Genomic DNA, 19,955 nt, shown 5'->3' with positions numbered 1-19,955 from the left:
CTTGGAAATCCTCTTAGATGTACATATTCTACCTCCTCTAGATTTGAACATGTAACCTTTTATGAAAAACACATGTTCTTAATCATTAAAACCATTCATAATATACCATTTTAAATAAAAAAATATAAATATACCAAACATATATATACATAAACTTAATTTTATTTCAAGTTGAAAACTTTCTTATTTACTTTTCTTTTTATATCTCTTCTTACTTGATAACCTAAAAAATCTAAAATTAAAGATGAATTTATGTTTTCTTTTTGGCATTCTCATAAAAAATTTACTCTTAGGGCCAAATTAAGTATGTAAATTTCTCAAAAAAAACTAAATTATAAAACCAAATTAACACCTAAATTATATATAAAACTACTACAAAAATGTATATATTCTACTCCTTAACCATTATATCCATTCATATTATATCATTTTAAATTAGAAGAAAAAAAGAAAATAAGTTTTTTTTTTTTTTTTTTTTATCTTAATTTTAATTGGTCTAAAATTAAATATGAATTTATGCTATATATTTTCAATGTTCTCTTTTCGCATGCGCGACCCTTTTGTTAATATATTTGAGCCCCTCCCTAGATTCTACAAAAATTCAACGACGGTGACAACGGATGATGTAAAGCTGATGTGCCATTATCAAGAAATGATTGTTTTCTTTGTGACATTAAAAATCTCAAAAAGTAAGAGTGGGTATCATTAATAATTTTTATATTATTATATATATTATCTCAGAAATTTAAGTTAAATTAATCTGTTTTGATATTTCAATTTAAATTGTTATTAAAATTAACGTTACACAATACATTATTCGACTATAATATGCAAACTGAAAATCCATTCAAAAATCACATCTAATAAAACCCAAAAGTCTTTTATGTTTGTCGGTGTATAATTGTATTTTTTAATGTTTTAAAGTGTTCTTTGCACATAATTTTTATTAAATTTGAAAAAAATTAGAATTAGTTAAAATTATAAACCCAAAAGTCTTTTATGTTTGTCAGTGTAGAATTGTATTTTTAAATGTTTTAAAGTGTTATTTTGCACATAATTTTTATTAAATTTGAAAAAAATAGTCTTCTAGGTTTGTCAGTGTATTATTGTATTTTTTAATGTTTTAAAGTGTTATTTTGCACATAATTTTTATTAAATTTGAAAAAAATAGAATTAGTTAAAATTATAAGTTTGATTTGTAAATTTTACATTATTTAAATGTTTCAAAATAATTTATAAATTTTGTAAAATTAAATGTTTAATTTTTTTTTTTAAAATCTTAATTTATTTATATATTCAAAAACAAATTTTAAACCATAACAAAAAAATTGTTTTGCAAAATTTCAACCAAAAACTCCAAAATATAAATGAAATAGTGTGACAATGCCAATTCAAAAACAAATCCTACCACAAAGCCTTAGTCTAATTAGATTGTTTTTTTTGTTTTGAAAATCATGAAAATTCCGGTAAGATTTGATAAAATCTAGCTAGGATTTTTGTAAATCCAAATTACAAATGTCAAACTTTAAAATTTTAAGTACCCCACAAGTTTTTGATGATGTTGAATCCATTTCCACTACCAAAAATATGATTCAAACACTACTACTATAAAATTAAATTTTTTTTTATCTAAATTCCAACCACTTTTAACTCTCCAAACAATACCTTAGACCATGCGTACCACATATAGCCTATAAGAAACTGTGATGTCATCCTTGAATAATTTCTTGGGCATTCATCATTCACTAAATCGACCGTGGTATTATTACGTACAAACTAGAGGACCGAAAGTCAAGCCGATGATCCACCGACAGGCCCCCACCCAAAAAAACCCGACCCCAGCCCAAGTTCGAAACCCGGGCGTTCACAATTTCGAACAGGAGAATCCATCCACGTTTCAACTAAAATCCTGGTGCCCCTTTTTACGCCACTGGTTGCCATTGGTTACCGGCGAGAGAAGGTCAAAAGGAGGAGATAAAAAAGAAATGTGATCTTATCAATATGTGCAATCCAAATTCTATTATGCTTCCGTTCCCTTTTGATCATGGCTGTATTCATTAGTCCCTGCCAGCCATTAAGTAAAAGCATGGGCTGTCAATCTCCAAGAGTCCTCTCAGGGCCAGAGACAGACAACGAAAAAATCCCATGCCCACCATCACCCATGTGACCACGGAATATCCCATGGGTCATACCTATTTATTTATGTAGCATCTACCTGCTCTCATAACTCCACCTCTGCATCAATTTGTTGCCTTTCACTACGAGCTGGACAGTTGCCATGCAGATGGAATTTGATGTTTCCTTTTGCTATGAGCCGAACAGATGTCATGACGATGGAATTTGATGCGTAAATTGTTAGTCATTACGTGATTTCTCTGTTAAATATAAAAAAAATTAAGTGGTCAATATTTTTTTTATAAATATCTAAATAGACACTAGAGTTGTAAAAATTATTAAATTTAATAGATGTTTTAGATTTGAAATTTAGTGACTGCACGCTTCAACCCTTGAAAAAAATTATCAATATTAGTGGCGCTATAGTTCCATTTATGCATGGAGCAGTATGTGTCAACCATTGGATTTAGCCAAATACAAAATCTTATGGATAGCGTACACTGCTCCATGCATTAATAAGTGCTGTATATGCCAACCCTTAGATTTAGTCAAATACAAAATCAGATAGATGGCATATACTGCCCTCTGTATTAATGGGAGCAGTATATGCCAAATACAAATACAAAATCCCATAGATGGTATATGCTGCTCCATACATTAATAGAGCAATATATGCCAACCCTTAAATCTAATATAATATAAAATCTAATAGATCACATATATTGCCTTATAAAATTATAACTCCACAAGTTACTTAAAATTAAAATTAGTAACTTCATTCATCCGGTATTAATTTTCAATGGTAAAACTGGAAACAAAACCAGGAGCATCTTTCAGATTTTGTTGGGCAAGAACGTGATGCCAATTGTGGCTTTTCCCATAGTCAATCTTGTTGCAGCCGGCATTCCACTGTGGTGTCGTTACTGCTGGATGTTGTCAAGCCCCTGTGAACTGCGAAAATACAGTGGCAAGTATGTATATGTATCATTCATATTCAAACGCACTGTGCATTTTCAGAATTAAAAATTGGAAAAGGACATCCAGCTTTCGTTGCATGACGTTTTAATGACAGTGCACAAACACTGAACCTCCACCCTTCGTACAAATTGTCCTGCATCATTATAAGACAATTGGAACAAGCCCACATGGATCAGACTGTATATTTAAGGGGGATATGCTATATCTGTCTCTGAATATATGGTGCCTATAACGTAGAACTCAAAACAGTTTTGTCTCATTAGGAAATTTTTGTCTTGGATTAGAATATAATTTAAAATTGTGGAAATTTGTTTTGGATTAGAATATAATTTAAAGTTGTTTGTGATATACTATATCTGTGTCTCTGATTATAGTATCTTAGAATTTATCTTATTAAGAAATCTGTCTTTTGAATATTTGTTATGAAGTTATATAATATAACCTAGCATTTCTCTCATTAAGAAATTTGGATATTTGTTATAAAGTTATATGGTATAACTTAGCATTTGTCTCATTCAGAAATTTGTTTTGGATTAAAATATAATTTAAAATTGGTATTGCTTAGTTTAGAGTTAGCTAGTTTTTATATGAGGTACAGAAATATGTTAATGGCATAATATTTAAAGGTATTTAAAAGTAAACATGTTAGGGGTTTAATATTCAAAAATATTTTGTAAAAAAATGAAAGTATGTCTTTTAAGAACCATCAATTTTTATTGAATAAGAATGATAAGTCACATTTATGGTTTACAGACATAAATGATTGTCTCCAATATTAAGTTGATTGATCATTTTCATCATGAAAATTTGCAATTTAACAAAATTTAAAGAGATGGTCTCAATCTTAAAGCAATTTTATTATATGTTATTTTATTTGGAATAAGGTTTCCAGAATTTTAATTTAATTATCAATAATTATTCGGTCGATGCTAAAAATTTAACCTCTGCATTCTAGAATGTTCATAGTATACACAAATGAAAGGTTGAGATTTATCTCCAAAGTAGTTATGTCATTTTTCCTGATTAATTTTTTTTTAAGTCATATGAACAAGTGTCATGATGAATTTTTGAGCATATGGTACTGATCAGCCATGATATTGTAATAAATTGTAACAAAATCTATTTATAGATTAAGAATTTCCGTGGTAAAATGGAATAAATCTACATGGTGAAAAATCTTTTTAAGCTTTATTTCAAATGTATATATATATATTTTAAGTGATATATTAATTATTTTTACTATTTAATAATAATAATAATAATAATTTCAAATAAAGTTATAATTTAATTAATTTTTATGATTTTTTTAAATGTTCACGAAATAAGATGAATTATGTACTAAGTTTTTTGATACTTCTTATGGATTAATTTCTATCAAAATTTACAAGCATTTAATTTATATGGCTACCCTAGTTACTATAATTTCAATTATATAAATCTAAGTTCCTTGATAGGATGACAGGGACATAGAGGGCACAGAAATACGAGTATCTAATAAGTGACACAACCACCTAAAAACAGAACAAATTCAATTTTTTACTGGATACAAATTCAATGATGCAACTAACTACTATTTAGTAGTCACTAGTACCACATCAACAATAATCAAATCACAAACACACAAGAAATTAGAACAGTATGCTACAATTTTCTCATTCATTAATCAAAAACAAAACTTATTACTCAACCGATAGTGGGTTTCAGTTTGATGTATATATCCACTGTAAATAGCCGCGGGTAGTTAGGATGGGCAACATATATTTATATGTATCCGAATTCAGTTTGGTGTATATATACACTGTCAATACCGCTGGGGAGTTAGGAGGTGCTTATTTATTGCATTAAATGGAGCGAATAAAAGACAAGATACGTTTATATATAGTCGGATTCAGTCCACTGTCAATAGCACTGGAAAGTTATGAGGTCCTTATTGATTGCACCTAACCTGGTTGTGGCCAGAGCTGCTTATAGATTTCCCGTTTTTGAAATCCCGAGTGTAAATAAATTTAAATTTGAATCTGTCAGGGAAGATGTAATGAGTTTTGATTGGTTAGGGATGATGTGATATTTGTTATTTGGTTTTATTTGGGGTGGTTGCATAGAATGGTTGTGATTTAGTTTATGAAGGCATACATACTCTACCCCACTCTGGTTTTGAACCTTTAACCTCTAAAGAGGAAACACATGCTCTTAACCATTAGGCCCACTCAAACTGTATATTTAAATTGATTTTAATATTGAATATTTTGATTTAATATTAATTTTGATTATTATATAAATTATATAATTAAAAATATATTTTTAATTTTTAATTTTTTTATTATATAATATTACCGCTCTGATTAGTGTTTTCTTGTAAATTTTAGAAAAACGTCTAGCAGTTCCCAACACCAATACCCAAGTTCCCAACTCATTAAAAAAACTCATACAACATAGTAAAATAACCACCAAAAACCATTAATATTTATCTAAACCAGAGAAATAAAAGACTCCCATTTATGAGAAACAACCAACAATTAAAAAATCATGTTATCTCTACGCTGGAATAGATGACTCCCTTTATAAGAATCCTGCATGTCAAAAATATGACAATTTGCAACAGCTTTGTGGATCCATAACTTAAAATCCTGGAGAATGACAATTTGCAACAGCCTTGTGGATCCATAAACTTAAAAACAACGGAAAAATGAAAGGTAGATAACAGTCTCTGCATTTGGAATGACAAAATCTATAATCTAGTTTGATTCATATTCATATAAAATTATATGAAAACATTACAACCTAAAAAAATAGGCAATGTATGAATATATACCCAAATGACATTTTCAATGATAGCAAGAACAATAGCAGGGGACCGTCAAGGCATTAACCAGCTTTAAATCGGACAAGATTTGTCAGACGGTCAAATAGTACACGGTACCCTTGCTGCAAAATCAAATAAAAACAGTACACGGTACCCTTGCTGCAAAATCAAATAAAAAAGCTCTCCCAGGCCAGGCATTAACCGCGACTCTTATTTTCAACCCTATAGTAATATAAATGCTATCTGACATGCGAGGGGAATAGCGATGGAGTGCCCTCTCCACGCTAGCTTTCTCTCCACATGCTGTCATTCAGAGGGCGATGGCTATTCCGCTCGCATGTCAGATAGCATTTATATTGCTATAGGGTTGGAAATAGCAATGGCCAGGCATTAACCAGCTTTAAATCTGACAAGATTTGTCAGACGGTCAAACAGTACACAGTACCCTTGCTGCTGGATGTTGCCAATACTGGAGGCCGTAGTCTAAAGAGAATTTTGAAAGTTATAGAAATTTTGGTTTGATTTTAAGAAAATGAAAAAATTAGATAGGAATTTTTATAAATTTAAGTTATAGTTCTTAAATTTCAAAATTTTAAGTGCTTTAAATGTTTTTAAAAGTGTTAATTCATTTTTACCATCAAATATATGATTCAAATACTATTTTTACAAGATTTTTTGAAATTTTTTTCCTAGATTCCAACTATTTTTAACCATCCAAACAATTCCTCTACCTCACACCTCTAACCGTATTTCCAGCGAAGCAACCTCTACCTCACACCTCTAACCGTATTTCCAGCGAAGCAAAAAATTGCAGAACTGTCCACACGAATGAGATAGTTAGTAACAGGCAGCGAGACATCGGCTCGGCACTGGAAATGAAAGACCACAGTGGGGACTTTCACAGGTTTCAGCCCTGACCAATCATAGCTGGTAGCAAACAGACAAAACCCACCTGCAGATTTCAGGTTCCCAGTCCCAGCCCTGAAAGCATCCCTTATTGCAGTATAAGCAGACTCAACCAAACGAGCCACAGAGGTTCCAGGATCGATAATAACTCCGCCATTGCCAGTAGCATTAATCCTGAACACAGAGGCAGGAATGGAGGTGAGCTTCTTCCCACCGACGCTTATGCCCACCAGCTAAATATAGTAGAAAGTATCGAGCTTCAACAGCGGTGTAAAAATTGCACTGCAGCTGCACCTAAGATTAGGGAACTAGAGGTTCCAGACGCCTTCCTGTCGACTAAATAGTAAGAAAATCGTTTGCTGAACTGTGCTCCTGTCTGAGATGGAAACGAGAGTGTCCCTCGGCCCAGACCCAGAAGCCCTGCAGCTCCTTCAAGGAGCCCTTCGTTGTCATGGCCAAAGCCCAGAGCCACTCTTCTGATCACTTGCCCTCTGAATGTACGAGTCTCTTGTGGAGAAATCGCCTACTGTGAAAAACCCATCTCCATAGGAGACCTGGTGTTCGCAATACCTGTTGTTTCTGCAACCACTGATGTCCAGTTCGTGGAAGCTGCAGGGTTGAATAAGGGATCAATCTGGCCATAGCACTTAGTGCATGGCAAGCACTGAATCCAAATTATATCAGTACGAGTGTCCACCACATGTAGCTAACAAAACATTTTTATGTTTTTGTTTCAGTACGAAAAAAAAACAACAGATTTTTTATTAAAGAAACTGTTTACATATTTCAGAAGAATCCTTCATGCATCTATCATCAAGCATAGCTCACAGGATGGCTCGTACATCACAGGGGATCTAACAAAAATAATCCTAATCAAGTATAGCTCAAGTTAGACAGAATGACTCAGACATCTCATAGGGATCTAACAAAACAAATCCTAATGTAGAATCATCGTCCTTTAATAAAATGAAACCATCCACACATAACCCCTAGCATGTATTAAGTAAGATTACATCTATTTAAAAAGTACCAAAAGAAGAATGACCCCACTATGTAGTAAATTTTCCAAGATTTAAGAGAGTTGTTTGATATATGCATTATAGTTGATATCTCTAAGTTGATGATAGAGGCCAGCTTTTGATAAAGCATATGCGATCCCATTTTGCTCTTAGAATATATATGCAAATCACATCTTATTAAAAATTCCAATTAAAATTTTAATTTGGAGCATCAAGAAAGAAAAAAAACATGTGAGGATTTAATATATCTCATTTACAATCTACTTAATGACCGCTTTTAAATTGCCAAAAACATCCAAAACATTAATAGATAACTAGTTAGCACAATATAAAACTCCCTAAAGTGTTATGTTTTGTGCCTTCATGTTGGTTCCCATCCCACTAAACCAACTGAAATGGTAGAAATGTCTAGGCTTAAGAACAATAAATGCACCACTCCCACATTTGTTCAAGTTTGAAGCTCGTTGAAAAACCCCACCCGGTAACGACTCCAAATATCACCCAGTGTGATGCACCTCCTTAGAGTCTTACACTCCCAAGGACCAGAGTCATTGAAGAGGGAAACTATATTCATACAAGTCCAATTGATGTCCACAGGTTGTTGCTAAAAAATGCTTGTATTCTTGCACTTCTAGATTCCCCAAATGATATAGAAAGGCAGTGTTCAAAACTTTTTATAACCAAACATCTAGCCTTTTATACAAACAACCACACATGTAGAATCCCAATTCGACAAGCCTCCAAATAGAAACCACCATTGGACAATTGAGCAGAAGGTGGTTCACATCCTCCAAGGCATCTTCCATAAAATATACCAACCCAGACCACTGAATCCATGGCAACATAAATTGTCCCAGGTTAGAATTTTGTTTCTTCTAGCCATATATTCTTGAGAGGGATCTTCCATTACCAAAAAACTTTAAACCATTCCTACTCAATAGAAACTTGTTGGGGTTGTGCAATGTATTTACAAACCTCCTTTATTGTAACCACACCATACACCAACTTACCGTCCCATGTAAAATCATTTGCCTTATCCCTGAGGAATATACTTAGCCATTGCAAGGTTTTTTACGTAACTGCCCTCGCACATTGCCATATGACAAAAAATGCCCAAACACATGAGCTGATCCATGTTGGACATAGCATAATTAGATCTCGTGCTAACATGATTTGATTCAAAAAGTAAATACCCAAATTATGTAAATGTCTGATGATTAAGATAGGCAATGTGTGATCCCCCATGAAACCAATAATCGGATTGAACTCGATCTCAAGTTGTGAACCTGATCCAATACTCCATCTAATATTGCCTATCATTCAATGTTTGATTTTCATGAAACCTTGCCAAATGTAGGACGACATACAAGTGACCCTTGCCCCATCCTTAATCCACACATACATCATTGAATTTTTAAGGTATTTTTCGTTAACAATTGCCAAATGCCCGAACCACATAGGCCACACCAAAGGATCTTAACCCCCAAAGCCCAATTAAGTTTTTTGATATGGAGGATGCCCTAACCACCTAAATATTTATCCACAGACTTGTCATCCAAACTAGCCAATTGGATTCTTTTTCCGCTCCCATGTCCTCTCCATATAAAGTTGGAAATGATAGATTTGATTCTCTTTATGATGTTGTGCAACAACATATATAAATGCATCCAATAAACAACAATGCTTTGAATTACTGATTGGACCAAAATCAACCTGCCACCTAGTAATAACCAGTTGGAAGACCAAATAGAGAGTCTTTAATCGAATTTACCTAACATCCACTTCCAAGCTTTAATGTCATACTTGTTAGGTTTAATATGGAAGCGCAAATATTTAAAATCGATGTCCATTGGAATAGAATTGACCTCAAAGATGTCAATAATAGCAACAACAAAGACTGTGTTAGAAGAAGCATCTATTAGAATGGATTTTAAATGGTTCATATAGAGCCTAGAAGCATGAACAAAATTAGAGATAATTTGGTGAAATTTTTCCATTCCCCAACAAAAGCATTACCCATAAATAACAAATCATCCACAAACATCAAGTGGGTGATGGAATTTTTTTTAGAGATTCGCACCCCCTGGAAAGAGACCCTATGATGAGCATCCTCGACCATAAGGCTCATCCCATCAATAACCAACAGAAATAAAAGTGGGTAAAGGGAGCATCCATGTCGAAGGCCTCTAGAAGCCTTAAAGAATCGAGATGGCATCCAATTAATCAATACAACGAAGTTTACAGATGTAATATAGGCCATAATCCAATCCACATACTCCACCAAAAGACCACTCTTTTATAGGATTAACCTCAAGAACTACCAATCAATACAATCATAGGCTTTTATCATATCCACTTTTAATAAAATAGTGTTTTTCTTCCTCACCTTTATAGTGTGCAGGTTCCTTGCAATTGCCACGATATTTTGTATTTGGCGATTTTTCAAAAAGCCAAATTGTTCATAAGAGATAAATTTTGAGAGAGTATCCTTTGTTCGCAAAGAAATAGTCTTCGCAATCATTTTGTAGATAATATTGCATGGGGAAATTGGCCTATAGTCCTTGAAGGATGTAGGAGGAGATACTTTAGAAATCAATGCTATGAAAGTGGAGTTTATAGCCCCCGATATCCTACAAGAAAGTTTCGATTATTCCATCAACATAAGGAGGTACTTACCTGTAACAACCCTTGGTTGATTTTTCCATGTAAATAAAATAAGACCAAGGTCATGGGACACATAATCCAAGCTGAAGGGTGGGAAAACATTATAGTGGGCATCACTTGTGGTTTATTAATGGCTATGGAAATTGGGGAAGACAAAGAGGCAATAAATGACATTTAATTATGAAAATAAATGAAAATAGGAGAAATGGAAGGTGAAGAGACACAAATTTGAAAACAATGTAAATTAGAGGAAAAATGAACAAAAATGAAGAAAAATGAGACCTCAATGATAAAAAGGCATTAGAGAAATAGTTGATGGCTTTTGTCAGTTATATTTTTTGGTAGCTTTTTGTCAGTTTAGCATTTGACTCTCTTACTCTTTTCACACAGAGCATTCTTGAAGCTCTCTAGCATTCACTTGGATTGGAAAAAGAAAGCAAATGAAAGCAAGGAAGCGTGTGGACACAGTTGGATCAACAGCTACAAAAGGCTTACTTTGAAAATAACAAATTGCATGTGTGATCTCCTTTCTGGTTTTTAGATGCATGGTATATACATGTGATACCTTGGTTATGTGTTGTCATTGGCATGGAAATTTGCGTGGATTGATAGTGGTTTTAGCCTTGCCTTCCCTTTTCCTGGATAACCATAGTGTAGTGGGTTTCCCATTTGGTTTTCTGATTGGTTATCAGGTTTCCTATGGTTGTGGGTTGGAACAAATTCTCTGGAGCCCTGAAATAGCTTAGGTTCCCTAGAGGCTGTGGGTTGAGTTACTAGACCCTAGAGCCTACATGTTGGGAAAAATGATCTGGATCCTTGAAACAACTTGGGTTCCCTGGAGGTTGGGGGTTGAGTTACTAGTTCTTGGAGCCCTGGTCAGCTTGGATAGAGACCAATCTGGTTTGGTATTAGTGATTTCTGGATCGGTTAGGTGAAATCACTATGGTTGAGGGTTGAGGTGGTGTGGCCTCTGGAAGCCTTGGTTGGTTTTATTTTGGTTTAACCCATATGATCCCACATTCATGCTTGGAATATGGTGTGGGGTTGGCGGGGGGGGGGGGGGGGGGGGGGGGTGATTGGCTGAAAGAGAGATTTGGTTTAGCCCAATCTATGGTCGGGTGGTACGTGGAAGTCCCTGACTTGGTTGGAATTTTCATATGTTAATATGAGCTATTTTTCTATTGTGATCTATGAGCACTTGTACTAGTTATTATGGTGATCTTATGGCTAATTTGTCATAGTTTCTATTATGGTTATATGCATGGTTTTATGATGTGCTTTAGCTATGACTCTTGTTCATGATTTGATAAGTTACTGGTTGGTTGATGAATGCATGCGCTAACAGGTGTTGGTGCAGCTATCTTGCATAAATCATGTCTAGGTCAAGATCTTACTCAAGTTTTGATTGTTTAGCATTATTATCATCATTGTCATGATTATGAAAAGTTATAGGCAGTTTTGAGCAGTGGTCTAGAGGCTAGCTTGAAAAAGTGGTATAGATCTCACGACCACATGCTTTGAACTGAGGAATTTGGGTCATAATTGCATGCAAGGAGGCCTATGGGTGTGGCTATAGTGTTAGGTAAACTTGACTCGGGATAGAGTCAAAGTTGACCACGTTAAATAGTGATGGTTTTGGGGCACATGGTATTGTGCACCCATGGTATTCTGCCCGTGGTATTATATGTAATGGAGCCTATAAAAGGCTGGAAGGACTTCATTGTAATGCAAGGCCTGGAGGTGAGCGGTGAAGGCTCACTTGGCCGGATTGGCCAGAGTTTTGGCCAAGGATAATGAAATTTCATTATGATTGGGTTTTTCCCCGGATTTGGGGTTTTCCCGGATAAACATGTGTATTTATGTGTTTATGGTTGTTGCTAGTTATTTTTATATTTGTTTCTCTCAGTAATTCTCCGTAATTATTTGTGTTCTCGGGTAAATTTCTTAACATATAGCCTCCCAACTGCATGCATGAAGTTTTATGGATGTGGTTGGGGAGTAAACCTTGTGAAAAGGAGTTCCAACTCATGTATTGATCACTTGGGGTGGTTGGTAGGCTCTTGAGTGATTTGTAATCCTTGAGGGATATCAGTTTACTTCCAGTTTGTAGGCCCCACTTCCATAACTTGTATTTGGAGGTCAATTCATATCATAGTAACACTCAACTCATATTTACCTTGGAGAGTTTGTCAAAGTGAGTAAATGTGGGAGGGGTAGTTACAAATTGGTATCAGAGCTTCAAGGTTCAAACACTTGGACTAGATGGGCTAAATGCATATTGTTATGCATGCATGTTACTTGTATATGTGTCTACTTTGATGTATTGTGATGGTTATGATTATTATGCATGTGGTAATTATTGTAGTTTTGTGTTATCATGCATGATGTTGATATGTTGATGTCATTATATATCTATATTGTGCTAATCTGGATTGAGTGTGCAGACGAGATAACCTCCCCTGAAATACATTGAGGTGTGATTTTGGTGATGCCTCTATTTAGTTTATCTAAAGTGACATGTTTGTAGGAGATAGAAGATAAGAGATGAAGAGAAGAATGGTGGCCTATATTTCACATGACTCCCCTTATAGGCATGATAGGACAAGTCAGTTGAGAAGCAAGGAGAAGAGTACTCTCTTGATATAGTAGATACACTAAGAAGTTTGAAGGAAGAAATCAAAAGTTGTAAGGAAGATAATAGTTGGTTGATTGAGGCATAGGGAATGCTTGCCAGAGCAAAAGAAAGCAATAAGATGTTAACACAATCATCCTTCAGAGTCTTTCAGATTTGCAGAATTAGGGACAACTAAGGATCAGTCATGGACAGGAGGAAAATACTAATGGGGCATATGGTAGGAGGTCTCGATCAGGATACAAGTTGGAGAAGTATGACCTAGTCAGAGGTGGTAGATCTCCGGTTCTGAGAGACATCGTCGTTAATACCACCAGCATACTTATAGGAGTCAGAAGCAGTGTTTGCAAAAGGAGTTAAAGAAATTCAAGCCTCCTACTTTTGATGGGGATGTCAAAAACCAAAGGATGCAAAAGCATGGTTGCTTGGGATGAAGAAGTTCTTTGTATTGCATGCTTATTCAAAGAATATGAAAGCCAAGATAGTGATCTTCAATCTAAAGGGAAAAATAGATATTGGGTGGGAAGATGTGAAGCGTGTTAGAGTCATCGAGATAGAGGAGCTTAGTTGGCATGAGTTTAAAAGATTCTTTAGGAAAAAGTACTTGTTTGAGAGATATTATGATGGAAAGGCCAAGGAATTCTATAAGTTGAAGATGGGTTCCATGATAGATGAAGAGTAGAGGACCAAATTTCTGGAGTGGTTGAAGTATGTGACTTATCTCAAGGATGAGAAGACAAAGGTACAAAGGTTGATCAACAGACTACCATTAGAATTCAAAGATTGGATTGAGTATGACGAGCCTCGGTCATTGGAGGAATTCATCGAGAAATTGAAGCATTGTTATGAGTAGTCAAAACACAAGTCTGAGCCTAAGCGTGATTGGAAAGGGAATGAGAAGGTTAAATGGAAATGGCTACAAAAGAGAGGAATAACTCAAGATGCAGGTGAGAAATAAAATGTGGTTCCTTACAAGAAGCTTAATGCAGCTAAGAAGGGGCACGAACCTCATCCTCGAGAGAAATAGAATAAAGGTAGTGGCAGAGAACCATTGCAGTGTTGGATTTGTGGAAAACACCATCGCAAGAAGGATTGTCCATTGTACCAGGGTGGCAAGCCACAAATATATAGTGCTCAAAAGGCGTAGACAGATGGGGATGTTGGTAAAAGTGTTCCTTGGATTTATGTAACAGTGGATAACAGGTAGGTTGATCATCAGGAATTCATTATTGAGATGGAAGGTAAGCTTTGTGATCAAGTTGTTTCCATTTTGACTGATCCTGGATCTAATTATAGTTATGTTAGTCGTGACCTGGTGGATAAGTGTGGCTTGAATAAAGAAGTGCATGCAAAGTCTTGGTTGGTACAACTAGCTACAATTACCAAGAAAATAGTTCATCATTGGTTGAAAGCTTGTGCATTTGAGTTGAATGGTATGCCTACATCAACACATCTAAATGTGCTTCCTTTGGGATCATAAAGTATGTTTTTGGGCATGGATTGGTTGTTTACTGATAGGACCAAGGTAGACTGCTATGAGAAGGCTATTAAGTGTCTGGATGATGATGGAGAGAAGAAAATATTGCAGGGAAAGAAGAATTCTACATCAGTGAGAATGGTTATAGTCATGCAAGCTAAGCGCAATTGTAGGAACGAGTATGTACTATTTGCAGTGCATATTTCCAGTGACAAAGGGAAATATGTTAAGGATGTTGAAGAGGTATCATGTTTTGCAGTAGTTTCAGGATGTGTTTCCTGCATAGATTTCAAAGTTACAGCCTCATAGGGAAGTGGATTTCTCTATTGAGCTAATACTAGGAACAATGCCAACATCAAAGGCACCTTACAGGATGAGCACTCCAAAGTTGGTGGAATTGAAGTTGCAGCTTAAAGAAATTCTTGATGAGGGATACATAAGGCCAAGTGTGTCGCCTTGGGGTGCACTAGTATTGTTTTTAATGAAAAATGACATTACTCTCATATTGTGCATTGATTATAGATAGTTGAATAAGGTAACTATCAAGAACAAGTATCCATTTCCGAGGATTCATGACTTGTTTGATCAACATAAGGGATAAGCAGTGTTTTCAAAGATTGATTTGAGATCAGGATATCATAAAGTGTGCATGAAAGAAGAAGATATACAAGACTACATTATGCATAAGGTATGTGCATTATGGGTTGGTTGTGGTTCCTTTTGGTCTTACCAATTCTCTAGCCACTTTCATGTGTTTGATGAACAATGTGTGGCATCCTTACCTAGAAAAGTTTGTGATAGTGTTTAATGATGATATATTGATATACTCCAAGAATGAGGAGGAGCATGTAGAGCACATGGTAGTAGTATTGAGATTGTTGAGAGAGATTTAGTTGTATGCCAAACTTAGCAAGCGTAGTTTCTTTTAGTATCAAGTTCAGTTCTTGGGGCATGTTGTTTCCAAGGAAGGTGTAGTAGTGGACCCAAAAAATATTAAAGCTATCATAGAGTGGCCAACACCTAGAAATGTGGATGAGGTTAGATCATTCATGGGACTAGTAGGTTATTACAAGCAGTTCAACAGGAACTTCTCACAGATTGGTTATCCTATTAAATCCTTGCATGGGAAAGGGAAGAAGTTTGAATGGATTGAGGAGTGAGTAGCTAGTTTTGAGCAGTTGAAGCATTTGCTTACAAATGCTCTAGTTTTGAAGACTATAGATATGATAAGGATTTCATGGTATGTACAGATGCATGCAAGGAAGGACTTGGTGGAGTCATGATTTAGGAAGGCAAGTGGTATGCTATGAGTCAAGGAAGTTGAATGCACATGAGTCGAACTATGTGACTCATGATCTTGAGTTGGAAACTATCATTCATGCATTGAATATGTGGAGACATTACCTTCTTGGAAGGAGGTTTGTTCTAATGAGTGATCATAGTGGGATGAGGTACTTGTTTGACCAACCTAACTTGAATATCAGAATAACTAGATGGTTGGTTACCCTCCGTGAGTTTGAATTTGAGAATAGATACATCAATGGAAAGGAGAACAAGGTTGCAAATGCTCTTAGTAGGAGAGTGCAGATGAACCATATCTCAGTTGTGAGCTCTTATGGAACAAATTTGCAGGAGCGGATTTTACATGCAGGGCAACATGATGAGAGGTACCAACAACTGAAGCAGAGATTACAACAATAAGGTGAAGGTGATAGGGATGAAGACTATCACCTCACAACAGATGGCTTGGTCAGATTTAGGAACAAGATTTATGTTCCAGATATCAGTGAGCTCAAGAATCTTATCTTAAGGGAGTTTTATGTCAAGCCATATTCAGGACACTTAGGATACTAGAAGACTTTGACAATTGTTAAGAAGTTCTATCATTGGACGAACTTGAAGAAAGAGGTGTTTGAGTGTGTTGGAATATGCTTGGATTGTCAATGGGTGAAAGAAGAGCATAAGCATTTAGCTGGTATGCTGCAACCTATTCCGATTCTAGAATGAAAATGGGAGGTCATTTCCATGGACTTCATTATAGGATTGCCAAGGACATCGAGGTAGCATGATTTCATCATGGTTGTGGTTGATAGGTTGAGCAAGGTAGCTCGTATCTTCATCAGGGAGGTAGTGAGGTTACATGGTGTTCCCAAGAATATTATATCAGATAGAAATGTCGAGTTCACTTCGAGGTTTTGGAAGGATTTGTTTGCAGGCTTGGGGATAAAGTTATATTTTGGTACAATTTATCATCCGCAGACAGATGGATAGAAAGACAGGGTTAACAAGATTATTCAGGATATGTTGAAGATATATCATCAGCAAAGGAAGTGGGAGGAGTATCTTCCACTGGTGGAGTTTTCATATAACAATGGGTATGAGGAATCCTTGAAGATGAGTCCATATGAGGCTATTTATGGGCGGAGTTGTAATACTCCTATCAACTAGAGTGATCCAGTGAACATGGTGTTGATTGGACCGGATATGTTGGCTAGGATGGAATGGGAGATGTAGGTTATGAAGATGAATTTAAAGGCATCACAGGAAAGGAAGAAGAGTTATGCATACCAACATAGAGGATTCAAGTATTTTCAGGTTGGGGAGCATATGTACTTGTGCATCAATCCCACTAGGATCTCCTTGAGGATTGGATCATGTGCCAAGTTGGCATCTCAGTATTGTGGGCATTTTGAGATCCTTGAGAGGATTGGACCAGTGGCCTACCAACTTGCACTGTTGCCAATAGTGAAAGTACATGATGTTTTCCATGTTTCATTGCTTAAGAGATATGTCCAGGATGTTGATCATGTGATTGATTGGTTTGTATTGCAGGTGGAACTAGAGGGAGAATTCCAGCCAGAACCTCAGTGCATTTTGCAGCAAAAATAGCTCATGCTCTGGAACCGAGCAATAGAACATGTTAAAGTGCAGTAGAAGCACTCTTGGCTCGACGAAGCTACATGGGAGATGACTGATCATATGTGGGCTTTGTATCCTTCCTTATTTTATGGTTGAGAAGATGTGTTTGATATATGTGCTTTTATATATATATACTTGTGTCTGTATTGTAAAAACTACAATGAGTTGTTTTCTAAAGCTCCAATAAGAAGTATGGTGTTCATGGCTTCAACAGTTTGGTATGATGTGCATGTTGCATCAAGCTATGTTATAAAGCTCCATGGGCATCACATTTTGTTGGGTTTAAGCATCATTGAACACCAAGGACAATGTTTCCCTAAGATGAAGGGGTTTGTAACAACCCCAGGTTGATTTTTCCACGTAAATAAAATATGACCAAGGTCTTGGGACAGGTATTCCAAGATGAATGGTGGGAAAACATTATAGTGGGAATCACTTGTGGTTTATTAAGGGCCATGGAAATTGGCAAAGGCAAAGAGGTAATAAATGACATTTAATTATGAAAATAAAAGAAAATAGGATAAAAGGAAGGTGAAGAGACACAAATTTGCATGCAAGGGAAATTAGAAGGAAAATGAAGAAAAAGAAGTCCTCAATGATAAAAAGGAATTAGAGAAACAGTTGATGGATTTTGCTAGTTCTATATTTTGACAACTTTTTTTCAATTTAGAATTTGGCTCTCTTACTCTCTTGCATTCTTAGATAATTCTTGAGGCACTCTGGCATTCACTTGGATTGGAAAAAGAAAGCAAAGGAAAGCAAGGAAGCGCAAGGAGACAATTGGATGAGCAACTACAACATGTTTAATTTGTAGGTAATAGGTTGCATGTGTGATCTCCTTGATGGAATTTGGATGCATGGTATATGCATGTGGTTCCTTGGTTATATGTTTTCATTGGCATGGAGATTTTCTTGGATTAACATTAGTTTCAACCTTGCCTTCCAATTTCTTGCACATCGATGGTGTATTGGATTTCCCATTTGGTTTTCTGATTAGTTCTGAGGTTTCCTATGGATGTGGGTTGGAACAAATTCTCTAGAGCCTTGAAACAACTTGCGTTCCTTGAAGGTTGTTGGTTGAGTTGCTAGTACCTAGAGCTTATGGATTGCGACAAACACTGTAGATCCCTGAAATAACTTGGTTTCCCTAGAGGCTGTAGGTTGAGTTAGTAGTTCCTGGAGCCCTAAAAAACTTGGATAGAGACCAATTTGGTTTGCTATTAGGGATTTCTGGACCGATTAGGCGAAATTATTGTGGTTGAGGGTTGAGGTGGTGTGGCCTTTGGAAGACTTGGTTGGTTTTATTTTCGTTTAACCCATATGATCCCACATTCATGATTGGAATATGTAACACCCCCTCCCAGGTCTACCCAAAGTAACCATGCCAACCAGTGTAAACATGAGGAGAGGTGCTACTATGATCAGATTCGACTTCCTATGTCACCTTAAGGAAGTGGAATCGACGGAACATCACATATAGTCATCCAACATCATCAACAAAACCCTCAAGAGACAAGTCAGCTACTCAGACAGCATGTCCATCGGTCCCATTGCTATTCTATAGCTCTTAGGCCATAGTCACTCTCATGCTATGGGCAAGGGAGCAACCAAAAACCCAAAGTCACTCTCACAGGCTTGCCTGCCAACTATTGGAAATAATACTGAGAGGGGGGTGAATCAGTATTATCAGACCAATAATTTTATTTCCCAAACAGATTTATATACGCTACTTCAGTAAAGTGAACTAGCGTGTACACGCGACTATGCTTAGAGGAACCAATGTACATGCAGAGAACTTGTGATTTAGATAATTTATCATGTGTTGAGCTTAAACCAGTATATCAGAGATTTATTAGACAGTGCAGTAAAATAATAATAAAGCATCACACATAAGAAACACACATGAACACCAATATTTAAGGTGGAAACACAATGTGGGTAAAAACCACCTGTTGCCATCATCTTTGTCTTCTTTTAATAATAAGAAAATATGTTTACAATCTTAGACTGGTGCCGACTCATACCAGTACGCAGGCTTCTACTTGCAGAAGGTTACAACATTCTCTCGTTCTCCAGCTTCTACTGGAAGGGGGCTACAACCCCTAACTCTTTTACAAGCCAATATGATTACTAGTACATAGGTGCCAACCTACAAAAAACTTCACTCTTCCACCAGGGACCATGTTTCATGAATTTTCAGACTAGATACTCTTGGATCACAACACCACAATCTGAAGGCCACGTTTCATCAAATTTTCACACTGATCCCATCAAAGCTTTTATTCTTAAACTGCATCAACCAATATTTAGTTAATCTGAACAATCAGATTACTAACACCGGAACACTGTACTGAACCAAGAACCCTGCATCATCATTTAGAACCAGTTGTAACCTCAAAAATCATGCATTAGAATGTATACGCTACTTGGTTGCACCCAAAC

The 19,955-nt window shown here is 35.9% G+C and overlaps 1 pseudogene; it reads right to left on the bottom strand.

Annotated features, from left to right (window-relative positions):
• Positions 1-5,671: 5,671 nt before the first annotated feature.
• The window catches only part of LOC149206146 (aspartyl protease family protein 2 pseudogene), a 114,001-nt pseudogene continuing 99,717 nt past the window's right edge, over positions 5,672-19,955 (bottom strand).

The sequence above is a fragment of the Pinus tabuliformis genome, chromosome 1_2, assembly GCF_031772625.1.
Source record: "Pinus tabuliformis cultivar Carrire ecotype Pingquan chromosome 1_2, CPIR1, whole genome shotgun sequence".
NCBI lineage: Eukaryota > Viridiplantae > Streptophyta > Pinopsida > Pinales > Pinaceae > Pinus > Pinus tabuliformis.
Note: the sequence above shows the minus strand (reverse complement) of the source record. Positions and strands in the feature narration are given on the sequence as shown.